We start from the raw sequence: 22,378 nt of genomic DNA, 5'->3' as shown, positions 1-22,378 counted from the left end.
GAAGCCATCAGAACCACTGCCTGATAACCCAGTAAACCATTAAGCCATCACTCCACGAATGGATTAGTCCATTCATGTGGTCATAGTCATCATTATCCAGTCACCTGTTGAAGGCTCCTCTTTTCAACACGGTCATAGTCTGATTTCCTACCCTCTTAACACTGTTATAATGGGGATCAAGTTTCCAATACATGAACTTTTGGGGGACACATTCAACCCATAGCATAGGGAAAGAAAAATAATTTTTTCTTCAACAATCATAAATTCTTAGTTGGAATGGACCCATATAACAAAAGACAGATTAACAAGAAAAAAACAGAAATTTATTAACATGTATGTTTCTTTTTTTCCTATTTTTAAAAAATTTATTTCTTGAATTGGAACGTAATTGTTTATACATATTTATGGGGTACAGAGTAGACTATCAGTATTTGTGTACAGTATGTGATGATCAAATCAGTATTATTAGCATGTTCTTCTTTTCAAATCGTAATTATTCTTTGTGTCCCTTACCTAAGTACTCTCTAACCTCCTTCCCCCTCCCCCTTTCCCACCTCTGGAAGCTGTGGATTTCTTTTCTCCTTCTGAAAGTCCAACATTTTATTGTGGTCTTTCCTTCCTTCCTTCCTCCCTCCCTACCTCTCAACCTCCCACTTGTGAGTGAGGACATGTGGTATTTCTCTTTCTGTTCCTGCCTTATTTCACTTAACATAATTTTCTCTAAGTTCATCCATGTTGCTGTGAAAGGCAGAATTTCATTCTTTTTTGTGGCAGAGTAGTATTCCATTGTGTGTATATATATTACATTTTCCTTATCCAGTCATCCACTGATGGACATTTAGGTTGGTTCCATATCTTTGCTATTGTAAATAAAGCTGTGATGAACATTGGAGTGTAGGTATTCCTTCAGCATGATGATCTCCATTCCTTTGGGTATATACCCAGAAGTGGGATTGCTGGGTTGTATAGTAGTTCAAACTGTAGTTGTTTGAGAAACCACCATACTGTTTTCCATAATGGCTGTACTAACTTACAATCCCACCTGCAATGTGTAAGGGTTCCCTTTTCTCCACATCCTTGCCAGGATTTGTTTTTCTCAGTCTTTTTAATAATAGCCAGTCTAGCTGGGGTGAGATGATATCTCAATGTGGTTTTGATTTGCATTTCCCTGATGATTACTGATGTTGAGAATTTTTTAGTGTTTCTATTGGCCATTTATTTGTCTTCTCAGGAAAAATGTCTGTTTAGCTCCTTTGCCCATTTTTTAATTGGATTATTTGTTCTTTTACTATTGAGTTGTCTGAGTTCCTTGTATATTCTGGATATTAATCCCCTGCAGGATGCATAGTTTGCAAATATTTTCTCCCATTATGTCGGTTGTATTTCACTCTGTTGATTGTTTCCTTTGCTGTGAAGAAGCTTTTTAGTTTGATGTAGTCCCATTTGTTTATTTTTTTCTTTTGTTGCTTATGTTTTTGGGTCTTATTCATAAAGTTTTTGCCCAGTCCTACTTCCTGAAGTGTTTCTCCTATGTTTTCTTCAAGGAGTTTTATAATTTCAGGTCTTATACTTAAGTCTTTAATCCATTTTGAGTTGGTTTTGGTATATAGTGAGAGGTACAGGTTTAATTTCATTCATCTACATATGGATATTCAGTTTCCCCAGCACCATTTATTGAAGAGGCTGTCCTTTCCCCAGTGTATGTTCTTGGTGCTTCTGTTGAAAATCTATTGTCTGTAGGTATCTGGGTTGATTTCTGGGTTCCCTATTCTGTTCCATTGGTCTGAGTGTCTGTTTTGATGCCAGTACCGTGCTGCTTTGATTACTACAGCTTTGTAGTACAGTTTGAAGTCAGGTAGCATAATGCTTCTGTATTTTTTTGGTTTTTTGTTTGTTTTTTGCTCAGCATTGCTTTAGCTATTTGGGGTCTTTTGTAGTTCCATATGAAATTTAGGATTGTTTTTTTCTATTTCTGTGAAGAATGTCATTGGTATTTTGATGGGATTACATGGAATCTGTATATCACTTTGGGTAGTATGAATGTGTATATTTCATACATACATAGGAAACACCAAAGAGTTCTCAAAGACATGGCTTTGAATTCTAGTTTATATAGTGTCTTCACCAAAGAACAGTAAATTTTTAGAGAAGTGACAAGACAGAGTAAAGGACTTTGAGTTTCTAGGGATGGCAACTTGTGGGAAGGCAAATAAATGGCAGATAAAGGCTAGTTAGTGAAGCTCGTTAATGCAAATTCCTCTGGTGCCATCTCCAGGCCTATAAAGGTGTAAAGTTGTCTTCAGTGGTTAACCTTTGTTCTACCTGGTAGAAATAGGAGGCAGGATATCTTCTATCTTTGTAAATCTATGTCCTGCTCTTAGGCAAATAGAGGGATGGCAGAGAGCTTTCCAGCACCTGCTTCTTCTGTTGTTTAAAATTTTGTTATTGAAACATATTGATTGTACATATTCATGGAGTACAGAGTTATATTTCAGTAGCACACATACAGTGTGCTGATCTATTCAGGATAAGAAACCTATTAATCACTGTAAAAATTTATCCTTTCTTTGTGATGTGCACATTTAATTTCTTCTTTTCTACTCATTTGTTACATGAAGTAAAACATTGTTGATTAAAGATTTCTGGGTCAACTGTACACCAGTCGGGCTTATTTTTCCTATATTGCTGTACTTTTTGTCTCCATTAATTAACTTTTCACTATCCCTTGTCCCCCTTCCCCTTTCCTGATTCCAGTAACCATAGTTCTTTTCTCCTTTTAGCAGTTCAATTATTATTATTATCTGTTTGTTTTTATTTATTTGATTGCTTATTTTGTTTTGTTCTCTTTTTTTTTAGCTCCCACTTATGAGTGAGAGCATGTGGTATTTGCCTGTCTGTGCCTGGCTTATTTCACTAAACATAATTTTTTCCAAGTTCATTCTTTTTGCTGCAAATGGCGGAATTTCGTTTTTCTTTATGGCTGAGTAGTATTCCATTGCATATATATGCTACATTGTCCTTAGCAAGTCATCTGTTCATGGACATTTAGGTTGGTTCCATATCTTGGCTATTGAGAACAGAGTTGCATTAACCATGGGAGTGAAGATATCCCTTCAATATGATGCTTTTCATTCCTTTGGGTATATACCTAGTAGCGGGATTGCTGGTTCATATGGTAGTTCTATGTGTAGTTGTTTTAGAAACTGCTATAGTGTTTTCCATAATGGCTGTGCTAATTTACAGTCCCACCAACTATGTGTAAGGGTTCCCCTTTCTTCCCATCTTCACCAGCATTTTTTATTCTCAGTCTTTTTGATAATAGCCAGTCTAGCTGGGGTGAGATGATATCTCAACATGGTTTTGATTTGTTGTTTAGTGATGTTGAGAATTTTTTCATTTATCTGATGGCTATTTGTATGTCTTCCTTTGAGAAATGTCTATTCAGCTCGTTTGCCTATTTTTTTAATCAGGTTACTTATTTTTTTTACTATTGAGTTGTTTGAGTTCCTTGTATGTTCTGGATATTAATCTCTTGTAGGATGCATAGTTTCCAGATATTTTCTCCCATTGTGTGGGTTGTCTTTTCACTCTGTTGATTGTTTCCTTTGCTGTGCAGAAGCTTTGTAGTTTGATATAATCCCATTTGTTTATATTTTTTCTTTTGTTGCTTGTGCTTTTGGGGTCTTATTCATAGCGTCTTTGCCCAGTCCTACTTCCTGAAGTGTTTCCCGTACGTTTTCTTCTAGGAGTTTTATAGTTTATGTCTTATATTAAAATATTTAATTTATATTGAGTTGATTTTGATATATGGTGAGAGGTACAGGTCTAGTTTTACTCATCTACATATGGATATCCAGTTTTCCCAGCTCCATTTATTGAAGAGAGAGTCTTTTCACCATGTATGTTTCTAGTGCCTTTAGTAACGATCATTTGGCTGTAAGTGTGTGGGATTATTTCTGTTTTTTCTATTCTGTTCCTTTGGTCCAAGTGTCTGTATTTATGCCAGTCCCATGCTTTTTTGGCTGCTATAGCTTTGTAGTGTAATTTGAAGTCAGGTAGTGTAATGCCTCCCGCTTCATTTTGTTTGCTCAGAATTGCTTTGACTATTCGAGGTTTTTAGTTGCTCCATATGAATGTTAGGAGGAATGATTTTTCTGTTTGTGTGAAGAATGTTGTTGGTATTTTGATGGGGATTGTGTTGAATCTGTAGATCCCTTTGGGTAGTATGGACATTTTCAGAACATTAATTCTACTGATTTGTGAGGATGGGATGTCTTTCCATTTTTTTGTGTCCTCTTTAATTTCTTTCATCAGTGTTTTGTAGTTTTCATTGTAGTGATCTTTGACCTCTTTGGTTAGATTTATTCCTAGGTATTTTATTTTTTTGGTAGCTATTGTAAATGGACGTGGTTTCTTGATTTCTTTTTGTGCTAGTTTTTGTTGGAGTATAGAAACACCACTGACTTTTGTATAATGATTTTATGTCTTGCAATTTTGCTGTATTTGTTTATCATCTCTAAGATTTTTTTGGTGGAGTCTTTAGATTTTTCCATATATAAGATCATATCGTACGCAAACAGGGACAATTTGACTTCCTCTTTTTCAAATTTGGATGCCCTTTATTCCTTTCTCTTGCCTAATTGTTCTGACTAGAACTTCCAGTACTGTGTTAAATAGGAGTACTGAGAGTGGGTATCATTGTCTGCCTTCAACTCAATAATCCTTTATATTTTGGGATGGCTTATTTTGGTCTCCCACAGTGCTGTATCTTCTGAAACCAAACCTCATCTTACCCAAAGCAGCTAATCACCTCCCCTTCTCCACCAGTTCTGTACTTTGCACTATTTTCATTATTGTGAATTTCCTGTTGTAATGTAATTACTTCTGGGCTTGTCTGTCATGCTTCACCTTGAGCTTCTTGAGTAGAGGGACTATTTCTTTTCTTTTTTTTTTTTTTTTTAGGATTGTTGTAAACATATATAATAGAAGATTTACTATTTCAGCCATTGTTAAACATATAATTCCATGGAATTAATTACATTCACAGTGCTGTGTGACCATTGCCTCTGTCTATGTTGAAAACATTTTCGTCATCCTAAACATAAAATCTGTAGTCATTAAGCAATAACTTCCCTCTTTTTCTTTTCCCCAGTTTCTGGTAACCTCTGATCTACTTCTGTATCTGAAATGTTTTTTTTTTTTTTTAATTTTATTTTTTCTTAATTGACCCATGATAAGTGTATGTATTTATGGAGTACAGTGTGATATTTGGGTGCATTTATACAGTGTGCAATGATTATAACAGGGTAATTAGCATGTTCATCACCTCAAACATTTGTCACATCTTCATGTTCGGATTATTGAAAATCCTACTACTACTAGCTACTTTAAGTTATGGAGTAATTCGTTGTTAACTGTAGTCTCCCTATAGTGCTATAGAACACTAGATCTTGTTCTTCCTTGATAGCTACAATTTTGTATCCTTTGGCCATTCTCTTCTTATCTCCCCTCCCTTGAGCAGAGGGACTATTTCTTAATCTTAGTTGAGAATTGTGTATACATGCATATCCAGAATTTCCACAATCTTAATTTCAGGGATATGACTGTGGGCCTTTATAACGTCCCCCTCCCTCTGAAACTCCTGGGAATGTCTGAAATTTGGGACAGATACTGTTACCACCCAAGCAGCTGAATATTATTTAGAAATAAGAAGGTGTGGTGAAGCTTTTTGTGCAGGGCCTTTGTTTTCAGCATTAACTTTAGTCCTTCCAAGGATCCCTCTACCCAGTCCATTATCTCTTGTGAGGTCCCAGCTGGGTACTTGTATCTTTGGGTACCTTTTGGACATCATCTACTCACACCTCCTATATTTCTGAAAAGGCCAAGGAAGATCCTACAGTTTCTCGTCTCTGTTCCTTGTGTCCCTTTTCCCAACCTTCTTTTATCCTTTTGCTATGCAGAGTCCCTCTGTCCTAAGAAGTCTCCATTCCCCAAAAGTCCATTGTCTAATGACCCTCCTTTTTCTGGAAGTCCTCAGAATAGGGCCCACTCAGTGTATACTAGTTGTTTCAACTGTGGAGCCTTCTCCTAGTGGAGAAACTGCCATCCTAAGAAAATAAACCACAAAGCTAAGTCAGTCCTAAGATTTTATCAAACTGTAATTATTTGCACACTCCAAATCTGTTCTTTACTCTGGTGCCCAAGATGCAGCCACTACCCTATGTCTGTTTGTACTCATCAATCATTTGGGAGATCCTCCCACTCTGGAGCCCAACTGTGCACTTTGATAGTTGAATTGCCTCCTGCATAGACGAATTACCCCCTGCATAGACAAATTACCCACTTTAATAGCTCTACCCATCCAGCCTCTGGCCAGGGTTCTAGACATGAGATCTGTGAATCCCATGGATTTACACTCAGAATTGAGATATAAGTAGAAACTGACCCTAAGAGAAAGATAGAAGAGGGTTGCCAAATTTAGCAGGTAAAAACACAGGATGCCCAGTTAAATTTCAATTTTAGGTAAACAGATTTGGGACATAGTTATACTAAAAATAAGTTAACCTATATTTCTATGAAATTCATATTTATCTGGACATCGTGTATTTTATCTGGCAACCTTAATCTGGTGGCAGGTCCTGTAGGACTGTATTAGTCTGTTTCTATTGATTATAAGAGAATACCTGAAACTGAGTAACTTACAAAGAAATGAAATTTATTTTTTTACAGTTTGGAGGCTGGGAAGTGTAAGGTCTAGGGAGCACATCTGGTGGGAGCCTTTTTCTTAGTGATGACTCTACAGCAATGCAGGGTGTCACATGGTGAGAATGTGCTGAGGAAGAGAGAACTAACTTTCTCACTCACTCTCCTTATGAAGCCAGCAGAACCACACCCATCATTCACAAGGCCACAGTCTTCACAATCTATCATTTCTTAAAGGCCTCACCTTTCAAATAGCATAATTGAATTTCCCACCCTCTTAGCACTGTTACAATGGGAGTAAAACTTCATTGAGTTTTTAGGGTACATTCAGTCCACACCAAGGATCTTACCAGGTATGTTAAGGATTTATTTTTTAGTATAATAGCAATGAGAAACCACAGAGAGGTTTTAAATAAGGAGTTTTATGAATCAGGTTTTCATCTTCAAGGGGCCACCAAAGTAGTCTGCTGATCAAGCAAATTCAGTTTTGTAACTTATAGCACTGAGGATAGCCACTACGATGACAGCATTGTCTCAGTAACCTCTCAGAAGGGGAAGATCAAAGTGGGGCTGTGTGTATTTGTAAAGTTTTTGGAATATAGTTTAAAGCAAGGGGAGAGTGTGGTGTTGATGAGGCAGGTCTTTCATTGCTGGGGTCTGCAGATTATGATTGGATAAAGTTCATGATGTAATTTTTGTATCAAAATTATATCAAAGTTTATGATATATTTTTTCAAGGGTTTTGAAGTATAACTTTGAAGGGTAAAAAGTTATTTGATAAGCCCATTTGAACAAGTTCCGAGAAGTGACTGTTTATCCAGATGATGGCTACTCGATAGTCATTATTCAGATAAATGGATTTCCAGGAAATTTCTGAAACAAAGCTATTTGCAACTTCCTCTTACTGGCAGGAATTTTTTGGATTACTAATTCAAGTTAGTGTGGAGTATCAAATAGTAAAGTCATATTAATTTAGACAGTAAATTGTGTGGCTGCCTTTGGTTTGAGTTCTCCTTGCCTTCTGGTGATGATTCTTCAGCCTCAGATGAGCTTCCCAAATTTTCTTTATTCATGGCATTCTTAGTTTCAATCTCAGTAATTTTCCATGGTGTCTCTGGTCCATAAGACGTACCTAGCATCTCCATTTATTAAGTAATTAAGTCCAACCAACTCAATAAGTATGCATGCCCATACAAGTTAGTATCCATATTATTTTTATTAAAAATATTTTTATTTTATCATTAAAGGATACCACAACTTTTTTTTGCTGAATATGCTTTAGAAACATTAATATTTTAAAGAGAATTATGGGTAGTGATGTCATCAAGAGGGTGGAATAGATGATTCCCAGTGTCTCACCCACAAATAAGCAATTTAAAACTATTAAAAAGCTAAGACTGCCAACCTGGAACCACTGGAAATGCATAAGAGACCACTACGCATAACTATATACAGACAAACTAGAAAACCTAGAAGAAACGGATAAATTCCTGGACACATACAGTGTGCCAAAGTTGAATCATGAAGAACTAGAAAACCTAAACACAGATAATGAGTAATTAGATTGGAGCAGTAATAAAAAGTCTTCCAACAAAGAAAACCCCAAGACTGGATGGCTTCACTGCCTAATTCAACCAAACATTTAAAGAAGAACTAACACCAGTTCTTCTCAAATTCTTCCAAAAAATTGAGGAGGAGGCAATACTCCCAAATTCATTGTATAGGCTCACATTAGAAAAAGACAACCAAAAAAAAGAAAACTACAGACCAGTATCCCTAATGAACACAGATGGGAGGATCCTCAACAAAACACTAGCAAACAGAATCCAGCAACACATCAAAAAGATCACACACCATGATCAAGTGGGATCCATCCCAAGGATGCAAGGATGGTTCAACATACGCAAGTCTATAAACGTTATACGTCATAGCAACAGGATGATGTTGGAAAAAAACCCCACACAATCATTTTAGCAGACACAGAAAAAGCATTTGATAAAATCCAACACCCCTTCATGATAAAAATACTCAGCAAATTCGGTATAGAATGAAGGTACCTCAACACAGTAAAGGCCGTCTATAACAAACCCACAGCTAATAACATACTGAATGGACAAAAATTGGAGGCTTTTCTTCAAGGATGTGGAACAAGACAAGGATGGCCACCTTCTCACTCTTATTCAACATAGTGCTGGAAGACCAGGCAAAGGAACAAAAATACTGTTATTGAAAAAACAAACAAAAAAAACAACAAAAAAACCCTACCTATGCAGTGTTTTGACATGAGTATATAAGACTTCAATAAAATTCTCCCAAATACAAATATTAATGATTAAATTTCCAGTCTTTTCCAATTTAAATAATGCAAAATAATATATGGATTGCCAGTCAATTAGCATGACCTTCCTGAATAAAATTTATGTCTATTCTATGGCAACTGACCAAATTATCTAGCTGTGCCCATATATTCTTAAAATTTCTTACAAGGTTAATCAAGCCTCTATTTAGGAAGTATTTAGCTTTTTAAATTTTATCTTTTATTTCTAATTATGCCAAAATATACATAACCTGAAATTTATTCCTAATCATTTTTTTGGTTATATTTTCCATCTTCCCCCTAGATAGCAACCGCCATTCTATTTTCTGTCTCTGTGAACTTGACTACTGCAGGTGCCTCATATAAATGGAATCATCTAGTATTTGCCTCTTGTGACAGTCTTTTTTTACTTAGCATAATGTCCTCAAGGTTCATCCATGTTGTAGCATGTGTCAGAATTTCCTTCCTTTTTTTGGTTGAATAATATTACATTGTATGTATCTACCACATTGTGTTTATCCATTCACCTGTGAGTGGACACTAGGTTGCTTTCACCTTTTGGCTATTGTGAATAATGCTGCTGTAAAAATGAATGTACAAATATCTCTTTGAGATGCTGCTTTCACTTCTTTTAGGTATTTATCCAGAAGTGGAATTGCTGGATCATATGGTCATTCTATTTTTAGTTTATTGAGGAACCATTATGCTATTTTCCATAGCAATGTCTTTTCCATACATTGCCACCAACAGTATACAGGATACCAATTTCTCCACATCCTCATCAACACTTGTTGTTTTCCATTTACGGTTTTTTGTTTTGTTATTTTGATAAGTAGCCACCCTAATGAGTGTTGAATGGTATCTCAATGTGATTTTGATATGCATTCCCTAGTGATTAGTGATGCTGAGCATCTTTTCATATGCTTATTGGCCATTTATATATCATCTTTTGAGAAATGTCTGATCAAGTCTGTTTTTTAATCAGGTCGTCTGTTTTTTTGCCATTGAGTTTTAAGTGTTTTTTGTATGTTTTGGATATTAACTCCACATCATATATATATATATATATATATATATATATATATATATATATATATATATATATATATATATATATATATATATATATATATATATATATATATATATATATACATACATACACGATTTATAAATATTTTCTCTCATTTCATAGGATGCCTTTTCACTCTGAGATTGTGTTCTTTTATACACAGAGATTTTTAATTTTGATTTAGTCCAATTTAAAAAATTTTTTTTACTGTACTTTTAGTGTCATATCCAAGAGATCATTGCCAAATACGATGTCAAAAAGATTTTTTTCCAAATTCTTTTTTTAAGGGTTTTATAGATTTATTTTTTTATTATTTTTTTTTAATTTTTATTTTTTTAATTTTTAATTTTTAATTAATTAATTTTTTTACAATTTTATTTTGTCGATATACAATGTGGTTGATTATTGTGGCCCATTACCGAAACCTCCCTCCCTCCTCCCTCTCCTCCCTACCACCCAACAATGTCCTTTCTGTTTGCTTGTCGTATCAACTTCAAGGAATTGTAGTTCTTATATCTTCTCCCCCCCCCCCCAGTTTTTGTGTGTGTGTGTAAATTTATTTATTTATTTTTAGCTCCCACCAATAAGTGAGAACATGTGGTATTTCTCTTTCTGTGCCTGACTTGTTTCACTTATAGATTTATAGATTTAGCTCTTTCATTTAGTTCTTTGATCCATTTTGAGTTAATTTTTGTATATGATGTAAGGTAAGGGTCCAATATCATTCTTTTGTATGTGGATATCCAGATTTCCCAGCATCATTTGTTAAAAAGAATGATCTTAGTACCATTGCTGAAAATCATTTCACCATATATGTGAGGGTTTATTTCTGGGCTCTCTATTCTATCGGTCTGTATGTCTGCTTTTTTAAAAAAGTTTTTATTGAGTCATAATTGATTATACATACTTTTTGGGGTCAATGTTGTCATATGTTGATCAAATCAATATTATTAGCACCTATATTGTTACAAACTGTAATTATTCTTTATGCCCCTTGTCTAATCTCTCCGCATCCCCCTCTCCCTCCCCTTCCCACTCCTAATTACCCCAGATTTCTTCTCCCCTGAAAGGGTAATGGTTATTCTATTGATTTGTTGCCTAGGTGATCTATTCAATGCTGAGAGGTGTGTTCAGGCCCCCCAATGTTATCGTAGAGCAGATGCTTCTTCTGTCACTCTGGAATGGGCTTTGTAGAGAGAGACATCTTCTTTTCCTTGGTCTCCACTGGTGACTCTCCTTGTGTCAATGCACTCCAGTGGCTTGCAGACCATCTGAGTAGTGGTTGTGGCATCTAGCTGCTTTTGCATCAGCCGTGGTTATTGTGGTGGCTGTGGTGGGCCACCCACATGGAGGTGATGTTTTTGGCATGCTCCTTACCTAGTTGCTGGTGGTGTTGTCAGTGTGCCTGGTTGTGGGAGGGGGTCCAATCCCCTGGCTCCATACATCAGGACCTCAGGCAAACCCCGTGGCACTGGTGGTGTGCCTGGTTGTGGGGCAGAGGGTCTGGTCTCCAGATCCATGCCTTAGGACCCCAGGCAGGCCCTGTAGCTCTGGTGGTGTGCCTGGTTGTAGGAGAAGGGTCCGGTCCCGAGCTGCATGCCTCAGGACCCCAGGTGGGCCCTGTGGTGCTGGCGGTGTGCCTGGTTCTGGAGTGTATGTCTGTCTTTATGCCAGTACCACACTGTTTTGATTACTATAGCTTTGTCTAAGACAAAATGAACTGGTTAATTAAGGGGATAATTTTATTAGGTTATTGCAATTGGGAGAGCCTTCTTTACTGAGGAACATTTCAAAGAAGAAGGAAATTTGAGCTTTTATAGAAGCAGGTAAACAAGGGAGTCATCGTGAGGTTTACATAAGTCATGAGGAAGGATGGAGATGTGTCCTGTATGCAAGGGCAGTGTGGTTCTTGGAAGTTATTTGTTGTTTCTCAGGACACAAAATGATGGGGGAACCTCTTAGTCATTACTCTTTCGTTGGACCATAGGGTTCAGGTAAAGTTCAACATTGTCACTATGGTTAAGTAAACTCCTTTTCTTTGCCTGAACAGAAAATGATTGATTTTTTATTTTCCTATTTAGATGTTTAAGAAAAAAAAAACTGCTTTTGTTTAAGTACTTTTTTTTTCAGTATCTCTACATTTTTTTTCCAACCAAATGCATTAAAAATATAATTAATGGTGTACTCAAATTACTCTGTGCCTTTCAAAATAATAGTCTGAGACTCAGGAGACAGTATTTTAAATGTGTTTAGGGAGCAGTAGGTTTGCAGTATAAAATTTTTACTAAAACTCTCCATATTTATAATTAAAAAATTTCACACATAATGATGCTTATATCTACTCTCTGCAGGACAAAATTTATAATTCTTTCACATAGTTCTGTATATTTAACAGTTTCTTGGGGTTTTAAACAAACCATTCCTAAAAAGACTGGCCTCAAATTCTTCTCATCCTCAATATTAAAGTTCTATTTTTTTCTACTCTAGAATCATTGAAACAACTGTCTTACTATCAGGAGTGGGCTGCTGTATTTTCTTATTAAAGACATACTTACTAACACTATGGAATCATACTCTTTTCTTACAGCTGTCTCATTTAAATTGTTCTTGAATTTTGCCTTGTATTTTTAGGATTACTTTTGGGCTTCTCTCAGTCAGTTCTTCTCTCATTCTTCACAGCAAAGTCAACAGCGTGTGTCTTTTGGGCTTTTCCCCCCGTTTTTTTCATGAGGTGCAATTAATATAGAGAAATACACAGATCTTAAATGTCCGTTTTAGTGGGAACTTTAAAAAAAGTTGTCTATTCATGCACAAATTTCAATGAATTTTCATAAGGTAAACAAACCTGTGTAACCAGCACTTAGATTAAGATCCAGAACATTATCTGTATCCCAGAAGTCTCCTTATGACCCTTCCGGTCACAACCCCACCAAAGGTTAACCATTGTTATGACTTCAAACAGTATAGATTAGTTTTCCTTATTTTTTTATGTAAATAGAATCATGCACTCTTTTGCGCTTGGCTTCTTTCATTCAACAGTAAGCTTGTGAGATTCGTCCTTGTCATCCAGGTTGCAGTTAGCTCATTTTCAGTGCTGTATAATATTCTAAGGCATTAACATACCATATTGTAGATATATTTAGGAGCGGATTTGCTGGGTCACAAGATATGCATAAATTCAGCTTTTAAAAAAACTTTATTGCAATTTTTTACATATTTTTACATATCATAAAATTGCTGATCTCAAGTGTACAATTCAATAATTCTTACTAACTTTACCAAATGGTGTACCCATGCTGTAAATTTTTTGTAGAACATTTTCATAACCCGAATAAGATCTCTCAAGTGCATTTACAGTTAATTCCTGTTCCTACCTCCAGCACCCGGCCACCAGTAATCTACTATCTCTGTAAATTTGTCTTTTCTGGATATTTCATAAAAGTGGAATCATATGATATGTGGTCTCTTGTGTCTGGGTTCTTTCACTTAGTGTGATGTTTTCATCAGTAGTTCATTTTTTTAATTGCTGAATAGTATTCTCAACAATAGTATCAAAGACGGTTATACCACATCTTGTCTTTCCTTTTATGAATTGATGAATATTTGGATTGTTTCTAGTTTTTTGGATTATTAGTTTGAATAACGGTGTTATGAATATTTGTGTCTAAGTCTTTGTATGGACATATATTTTCATTTCTTTTCAATAGGTACCTATGAGTAAAATTGCTGGGTTGTTAGTAATTTTATGTTTAACTTATTGAGAAACTGCAAAACTGTGTTTCAGAGTGGCTGCACTGTTTAACATTCCCACCATTAATGCACGAGAGTTCTTGTTTCTTTACATCCTCATTAACATTTATTGTCTGTCTTATATTTATTATAGCCATTAAAGTAGATCTGAAATGGCATTTCCTTGTGGTTTAAATTTGCATTTCTCTAAAGACTAATGGTGTTGAATATTTTTTCAAGTATAGCTATGCATCATGTAACAATGGGGATATGCTCTGAGAAATGTGTTGTTAAGTGATTTTTTCATTGTGGGAACATCATAGAGTGTACTTACAGACACCTAGATGGTACAGCCTACTACACACCTAGGCTATATGGTATAGCCATTATAATCTTATGAGACCACTGTTTTATGTGTGGTCTGTCATTGACCAAAGTGTACTTATGTGGCATATGACTGTTTTTATTAGCCATTTGTATATCTTTTTTGTTGAAATATCTGCTTATATCTTTTGCCCATTTTTGATTGGGATGTTTATATTCTTGTTATAGAGTTTGAAAGTTTCTTTCTAAATTCTGGTTAGAAGTCCTTTATTGGATAGGTATTATCCAAATATTTTCTCATGTTCTATTGCTGGTATTTTCATTTTCTTAATAATGGTCCCTTCTGAAGTGCAAAAGTTTGGAATTTTAATGAGGTCTAACTTATCATTTTTTTCTCTTATGAACTATGTTCTTGGTGTCATATCAAAGGAATCTTTGCTTAACCTAAGGTCTCAAAGATTTTTTCCTATGTTTCATATAAAAAAAGTTTCATCATTTAACCCATTTATTTAGGTCTTTGATCCATCTTGAGTTAATTTTTGTGCATGTCATGAGTTAAGGATCTAAGTTCATCTTTTTGCAGTTGGATATCCAATTGGCCCAGCACCATTCATTGAACAAATTTCCTTTTCCCACTGAATTGCTTTGGCAACTTTGCCAAAACTTAATTAATTCTGAATATAAGGATTTAGTTCTGGACTCTAATTCTGTTCTACTGATTTATATGTCTATCTGTGTGCCAGTATTACACTATCTTCATAACCGTAACTTTATAATAGGTTTTGAAATCTAGAAGTGAATGTCCTCCATATTTTTTCTGCTTTTTCAAAATTGTTTTGGCTATTCTAGGTGTTTTGCATTTCCATTTAAATTTAAGGTTCTTCTTGTCAATTACTGCAAAAAAAAAAAAAAAAAAGGCTTGTTAGAATTTTGATGAGGATTGCACTGAATGTGTAAATTAATTTTAGGGAGAATTGCCATCTTAATATTGAGTCTTCCAGTTCTTTAAAATGGAACCTTTCTCCATTTATTTAGAACAGCTTTAATTTCCTTCTGCAGAGTTTTGTAATTTTCAGTGTACAAGTCTTGCACTCTTTTTGTTATATTTACTACTAAATATTTCATTATTTTTTATTCTACTATGAAGTTGTATTATTAATTTCATTTCTGTATTGTTTATCACTCATATAGAGAGATACAATTAATTTTTATATGTTGATCTTGTTTCCTGTGACCTTGCTGAACTCATTTATTAGTTTTAACAGAAACCTAATTGATTTCTTAGGATTGTTTACGATTGTCTATGTACAGAGTTGTCTTTGTACAGGACCATGTTATTTGAGAATAAAATGGTTTTACTTCTTCCTTTTCAATCTGATGTCTTTTATTTATTTATTTTTTTGCCTGATTGCACTGGCTAGTACCTCTCATACTATAGGAGAGAAAAGAGTGGACGTCCCTGCCTTGTTTCCATTCTTAAGAGGAAAGTATTTATTGTTTTACCATTATGTCCTATATTAGGTTGAGAAAGTTTCCTTCTAATCTAAGTTTGTTAGTAGTTTTTACCATAAATGGATGTTCGCTTATGTCAAATGCAGAGATGACATTGTGGTTTTGCCCTTTATTCTGTGAATGTGGTTTACAGCAATCCCCCCTTGCTATGGTTTGGATGTTTGTCCCCTCCAAAACTTAATGTTGAAATTCTATCTCCAAGGTGGCAGTGTTGGGAGTTGTTTGGGTCATGGGAGCAGATCCCTTAAGAAAAGATTAATGCCTTCCTTTCAGGGTGAGTTTTCACTGTATTAGTTCCCATGAGAGCTGGTTGTTACAAATAGCCTGGCACCTCTCCTCCCACTCTCTTGATTCTTCCCTTGCCATATGATCTCTTTTTACATGGCTGCCCCTGCAATTGCAGGCCCAGAGGCTTAGGAGAACAGAATTGTTTCAGGGAAAAGGCCTGGGTGCCACTGCCTTGTGTTCCTTGAATGCTGCTCACCACATCCTGGTTGTTCCAATTGGAGTAGCCATGGCTCAAGTATCTCCAGGTACAGCTAGGGTCACTGCTCTGAAGGGTGCAAGCTGTGAGCTTTAGCAGCATCTACATACACGTGGGGATAATTCTGCAGGTGTGCATAATGCAAGAGTGGTGGGGCATAGGGGCTTCCACGTAGATTTCAGAAGATGTATAAAAAAGGCTGGGAGCCCAGGCAAAAACCTGCCACAAAGGTGGAACCTCCACAGAGCATCCCCACTGAGTCAATGCCTGATAGACCTGTGGGAGCTCGGCCAACTCTGGGTTTCCACAATGCAGAGTCATTGGCACCATGAAATACCTGCCTAGAAAAGCCTCAGGAATCAGAGTAGCCATGTGGGCTTCACCCAGCAAAGCCATGGGGGTAGGGCTGCCATGGGCCATAGGGGCCCATCCTTGACCAGTGTGTCCAGGAAGTGGTACTTGTAATGAAAAATTATTCTGGAGCTTTAAGGTTTAATGTGTACCCTGCTGCATTTCAGACTTACTTTGGGCTGGTCACTCCTTTCTTTTAGTCCATTTCTTTCTTTTGGAATGGGAATGTCTACGCAATGTCTCTTCCACCTTTTTATCTTAGAGATAGATAACTTGTTTTTGACTTTACAGGCTCACCAACTGGAAGGAGCTTTCCTTGAGTCTCTGATGAGGCTTTGGACTTTTAATTTGGTGCTGGAACAAGCTAAGACTTTTGGGACTATTGGGAAATGGTGATTGCATTTATATGTGCAAAGGACGTGAGTTTTGTGGGGCCAGAGGTGGAATGCTATCATTTAAATGTCTGTTCCCTCCAAAACTCATGTTGAAATTTGATCCCCAAGGTGACAGTGTTGGGAGGTGGGTACTACTGGGGGAGGTGTTTGGGTCAGGGGGAAGATCCCGTATGAAGATTAATGCCTTCCCTTTGGTGTGAGTGAGTTTTCACTCTGTTAGTTCTCATGAGAGTCGGTTGTTACAAACAACCTGGCACCTCCCCAGCCTCTTGCTTCTTCTCTCACCATGTGATCTCTTTGTACATGCCAGCTCTGCTTCAGTGGGAGCAGCCTGAGTCCCTTGCCACAAGTATCTTCTGTATCTTCTCTCTTTTTTCTTATGTATTCTAGGTAAGGATCTGTTGATTTTGTTGATCTTTTCAAAGAACTATTTTTATTTATTTATTTATTTTTAATCTATCTGTTTATTTATTTTGGTGGCTGGCTGGTATAGGGATAGAACTTTGGACCTTGGTGTTATCAGCACCACACTCTAATCAACTGAGCTAACCAGCCAGCCCTATCCCTTCATTTATCTAGTTGCCAGTTGGCCAGTAAGGAGATCCCAACCCTAGACTCTGGTGTTTACAAGGCCATGCTATAACCAACTGAGCTAACTGGCCAGCCTCAGAGAACTAACTTTTGATTTCATGGATTTTCTCTTATTTTTTTCTTTTTTTCTATGTTATTAATATCTGTTCCAATATTTATTATTTTCTTCATTCAGCCTGATTCAGTTTGATTTGCTCTTCTTTTTCTGGATTTTTAAGGTGAATTTCTAGATTGTTGATTTCAGATTTTTCTTCTTTTCTAAAGAAGTATTTAAAGCTATGCACATTCCTCTAAGCACAAATTTAGCAGCTTCCCATAAATGTTTATATGTTGTATTTTAATCTTCTTTCAGATCAAAATATTTTCTAATTTTCCTTATGATTTCTTTTTGACCCATGAGTTACTTAGAAATATGTTATTTAATTTCCAAGTATTTGTGGGTTTCCCAAATTTCCTACTGTTCTTTCTTGGAATTTTATTCCACTGTAGTCATAGAATACACTGTGTATGATTTAAATTTTATTAAATTTATTAATACTGATTTTATGGCTTATCTTGGAAAATATTCCATGTGTGTGCTTGAAAAGAATATGTGGTCTGCTATTACTGGGTGTATTGTTCTATGGATGTCTGTGAGGTCAAGTTGGTTGATAGTGTTGTTCCAGTTTTTTATATCCTTGTTGATTTTCTGTCTAGTTATTTCATCAATTGCCAAGAATGAAGTACTGAATTCACCAGCTGTTATAATTGGATTGTCTATTTCTCACTGTAACTCAGTTTTAGTTTCTTGTATACTGAGGCTTTGTGGTTAGCTGCATATATGTTTATAATTGTTATCTGTTCCTGGTGAATTGACCCTTTTATCATTATGAAATGTCCCATTTTGTCTCCAGTATCAATTTTTGTCTTAAAGGCTGTGTTGTTTGATATTAGCATAACCACCCCAGCTCTCTGTGTTTGCTGTTTGCATGGTATATCTTTACCTATGCTTTGACTTTAAACCTATTTGTTCCTTTGCATCTAAAATGTGTCTGCTGTATACAGCACATAGTTGGATCTTAGCTTTTTTAACCTGTTCTGCCAGTCTCCACCTTTTGTATTTAATGCATTTACATTTAATTTAATTACTGACAAGGTAGATTGTATGTCTACCATTTTCTTCCAAGTAAAGGTAATGCCAGATCTTAGTGTCTGTCAAATGTTTAACATAACATTTCTCAATGAATTCTGTTACACCGTGAGTGCTTTTGGCTAGGTTATCTAGCTGTCTGACCTTGGACACACTATTTAATATCTCCAAGCCTTATCTCCATTCATAATATGGAAATCACAGTAGTGCCCATCTCATAGAGCTGTTATGAGGATTAAATGACATTTTACATGGAAAACATCTGCAATAAATGGAAACCTTTTTTTATTTTTTAAAAGTTGTTGATATCACCACCATTATCATCCTTATGATTGCATGTTTCATTTCATTTTCCAATTTTACACTGTGATTTTTATTTCAGAACTACAGAAATAAGTGCCAGATTTGGTCACCCTTTATAGGATTTAGCCCCATTTTTTCTCAATGCCTATGCCATTGCTTATTAAAAGTTTCTAAATATGTTATATTTATTATCTATTATCCTATGAAGGTTGTACTGATTTTTAATCATTTTCATCTGGTCCTGATTTAAGTTAGGTAATTCAGTGAGAATTTATAACTTAAAGTACTCAGTAATAGTCACATTCAAAAGCATAGTTAGTTTACATTTCAGTTTTTCTCTGTTTTTAGTATTGGTTAATGCTCTTAGAGTTCCTCTGTGATATACAAGGTGATCAAAAAAGTTGCTTCTTCCAAATAAGTTGTCAAAAACTTTGAATTATACCCATTAACTTCTATTTTACCAGTAGGCTTTCAGGAAGCAGTACTATGAGCCAGTCAAGACTTCATTCATTATAGGAATATTGTGAACTCTAATTATATGTAGTGTTCAAAGCTTAATTGATGGATTAACAATTGTAACTGAAGTTCTGTGATCTGGTACCTAAATTCAATGTTTTTTTAAATTATTTTTTATTGTATATATTTAAGGTGTGCAACGTGTTTTGATATACGTGTACATAGTGAAGTGATTACTACAGTCAAGTCATTTAACATATTCATTATCTCACGTAGTTACTTTTCTTTTTTGTTTTTGTTTCATTTTTGTAGTAAGAGTACCTAAAATCTACTCTCTTAGCAAATTTTACTTAGTACTAAAGTTAGTACTAGTTAGTAATATTGTATTGAATACTAAAGTAGACATTTAGACTTATTATCCAAGATAACTGCATGTTTGTACTCTTTAACCTGTTTTTCCCCATTTTCCCCATCTTACACCACACTGGTCCACCTTTCTACTCTTTGTTTCTATGTATTTACTTTTTCTTTTTTTTCAATATCAAACTAAAAAGCTTCTGCACAACAAAGGAAACAATCAACAGAATGCAAAGAAAGCAACGGAGTGGGAGAAAATATTTGCAAATTATATATCAGATGAGGGATCAATGTCCAAAATATATAAAAACCTCACACAGCTCAATAGGCCAAAACCAAATAACCCAATTAAAAAATGGGCAAATGACTTGAATAGCCATTTCTCCAAAGAAAACATTAAAATGGCTAACAGGTGTATAGAAAGGTGCTCAACATCATCAGGGAAATGCAAATCAAAATAACAATGTGATATCACCAACACCTGTTTGGATGGCTATTATCAAAAAGATAAGAGATAGCAAGTGTTGGTGAGGGTGTGGAGAGAAGGAAGACCTACTGTATTGTTTGGAAATGTAGACTTGTGTAGCCAGTGTAGAAAACAGTATGGAGGTTCTTAAAGCAATTAAAATAGAACTACCATATGACCCAGCACTTCCTCTTCTGGGTATATACCCAAATAAAATGAAATCACCACATCATAAAGATACCTGCACACTCATGTTCATTGCAGTATTATTCACAGTAGCCAAGACTTGGAAATAACCTGTTTCCATTGATGGATGAGTAGATAAAGAACTTGTGGTACACACACACACACACACACCCATGCACGCGCGCGCGCGCGCACACACACACACACACACACACGGGAATATTATTCAGCCTTTAAAATGAAGGCCATCTGCCATTTGTGACAACATGAATGAACCTGGAGAAAATTATGCTAAGTGAATTAAGCCAGAAAAAGAAAGAAAAATACTGCATGATCTCACTTATGTGTGGAATCTAAAAAAAAAAAAAAAAAAAAAAAAAGAAAAAGAAAAAATTAATGCTTTTTGATTAAATCAGTACGATAGAAGTTCCCAGGTATAGAACTTTAAATTAGCAGCATATTTCTATGTATTTAAAAACCATTTTTTTTCCTTCAGTTTGGAATCAGAATTTTTAGATGTTAAAATAAAGTTTATAACAATTTTTATTCTTTTTATGAGAGAGGTATGTGTCTCTCAGGTTTATTTACCTGTTATCAGAAATATCCATAGTTCACTGCAAACTATCTTTTAGAAAGATTTAGATTAAAGTGCTAGCAGGTTTTAAAGAATACATAACTTATTGTCTTTTGTAGTTAGATGTTTTTAAATAAAAAAATAAAAGTCTTTTAGTTAAAAAATATATTTTATTGTTTAATAACCAGAAAAGTTGTTTCTTCAAGCCACATGCCTGATAAATACACTCAATTATGTGATCAACTCCTCCGTATTCTAAAATAATGGTTTACAACTCAGATGAGCCCAGTTCTTCACTTAATTAAGTAGCTTAATTATCTCATTCACAACATAAATCATATTCTTAAAACTGTTCCCCCCCTTTGAAATATTGAAAGCCACTATTTCCCGTATAATGACACTTGAATTTACACTTTGGAAAGAATAATTTTAATTATATAACTTTATATCTATAAATTTCTTGGTAATTTAAATAAAATAATTTCCATAGAGAGACAATTCTTCTATCCTGTTGAGTCTACATTCTAAAATTGTACTGTTTTTTTCTCCTGTCTCAAAAGTGCTACCTACATTTTTTATACCATCCAGAGGCTTAGGCTGTTTGCCTTTAAAGATATCATGTACATTGCTCAATCATACTCTTTTTTAATATAGTCTTTTCACTTAATTTTATTTGATCACTTTATTACTAATAATTTATAATGAAATTTAGTTTATATAAAGGACCTTAAAGGAGAAGGTATAGTGAATAATATAATGAGAATACAAGAACTCAGCTTAAAAAATCGAACATTACCAATAGTTTGATACTACACTTGATCTTAGCCAAAAGGCCGAGAAGCGATTACCAATAGTTTGAAAGCCCCTTACATATCCCTTCTGGATCATATTCCTTTTCTTCTCCTCAATTGATAGCCAGTGTCTGGAATTTTGTATTGCTTGCTTTCTTTTCTTTTTATATGTTTATTATATGTTTTAGTTTGTACTAAATGAAATGGCCACTATTAAATCATTTTGACCTACAATTATGGCAGTTTCATGGGGTTCAACTGAATACACACATATGCATGCTCACATGCACACTGGCCTGTTTTTAAACATTGTGCAAATGATTGTTATAGTGTAGTATTCTCCTACCATTTTCTCTTTTCACCGAACTTTTATCATCTAGAGATTTATCCTCATTACTGTGCAAAGCCCTATTTAATTCATTTTTAGTGCTGTATAGTGTTCTATTATGTGAATATTCTGCAATTACTTCATCCATTATCTTGTTAATGGACATTTATTGTTGCTTTTAGGTTTTTGACATTTTGAGTCTTTTGACTTTTATAAATAATGCTGCTATAGAACTTATTGCACATATGCTCACAAGTCCCTCTAGTGGACTTCTATTTCATTTATTGTTCTTTTTACCTCCAGAATGTCTG

General features: G+C 35.2%; 1 protein-coding gene and 1 pseudogene across 1 annotated transcript in view; one reads left to right on the top strand and one right to left on the bottom strand.

Annotated features, from left to right (window-relative positions):
* Positions 1–22,378, top strand: part of OPHN1 (oligophrenin 1) — a 440,991-nt gene that overhangs the window by 276,429 nt on the left and 142,184 nt on the right. The gene's annotated exons all lie outside the window — the stretch shown is intronic.
* LOC134368720 (U2 spliceosomal RNA) lies at positions 21,683–21,793 on the bottom strand (annotated as a pseudogene).

This window comes from Cynocephalus volans, chromosome X, assembly GCF_027409185.1.
Source record: "Cynocephalus volans isolate mCynVol1 chromosome X, mCynVol1.pri, whole genome shotgun sequence".
In the NCBI taxonomy this organism is placed as follows: Eukaryota; Metazoa; Chordata; class Mammalia; order Dermoptera; family Cynocephalidae; genus Cynocephalus; species Cynocephalus volans.
The sequence above is the reverse complement of the archived record's forward strand: the minus strand, read 5'-3'. Positions and strand labels throughout refer to the sequence as shown.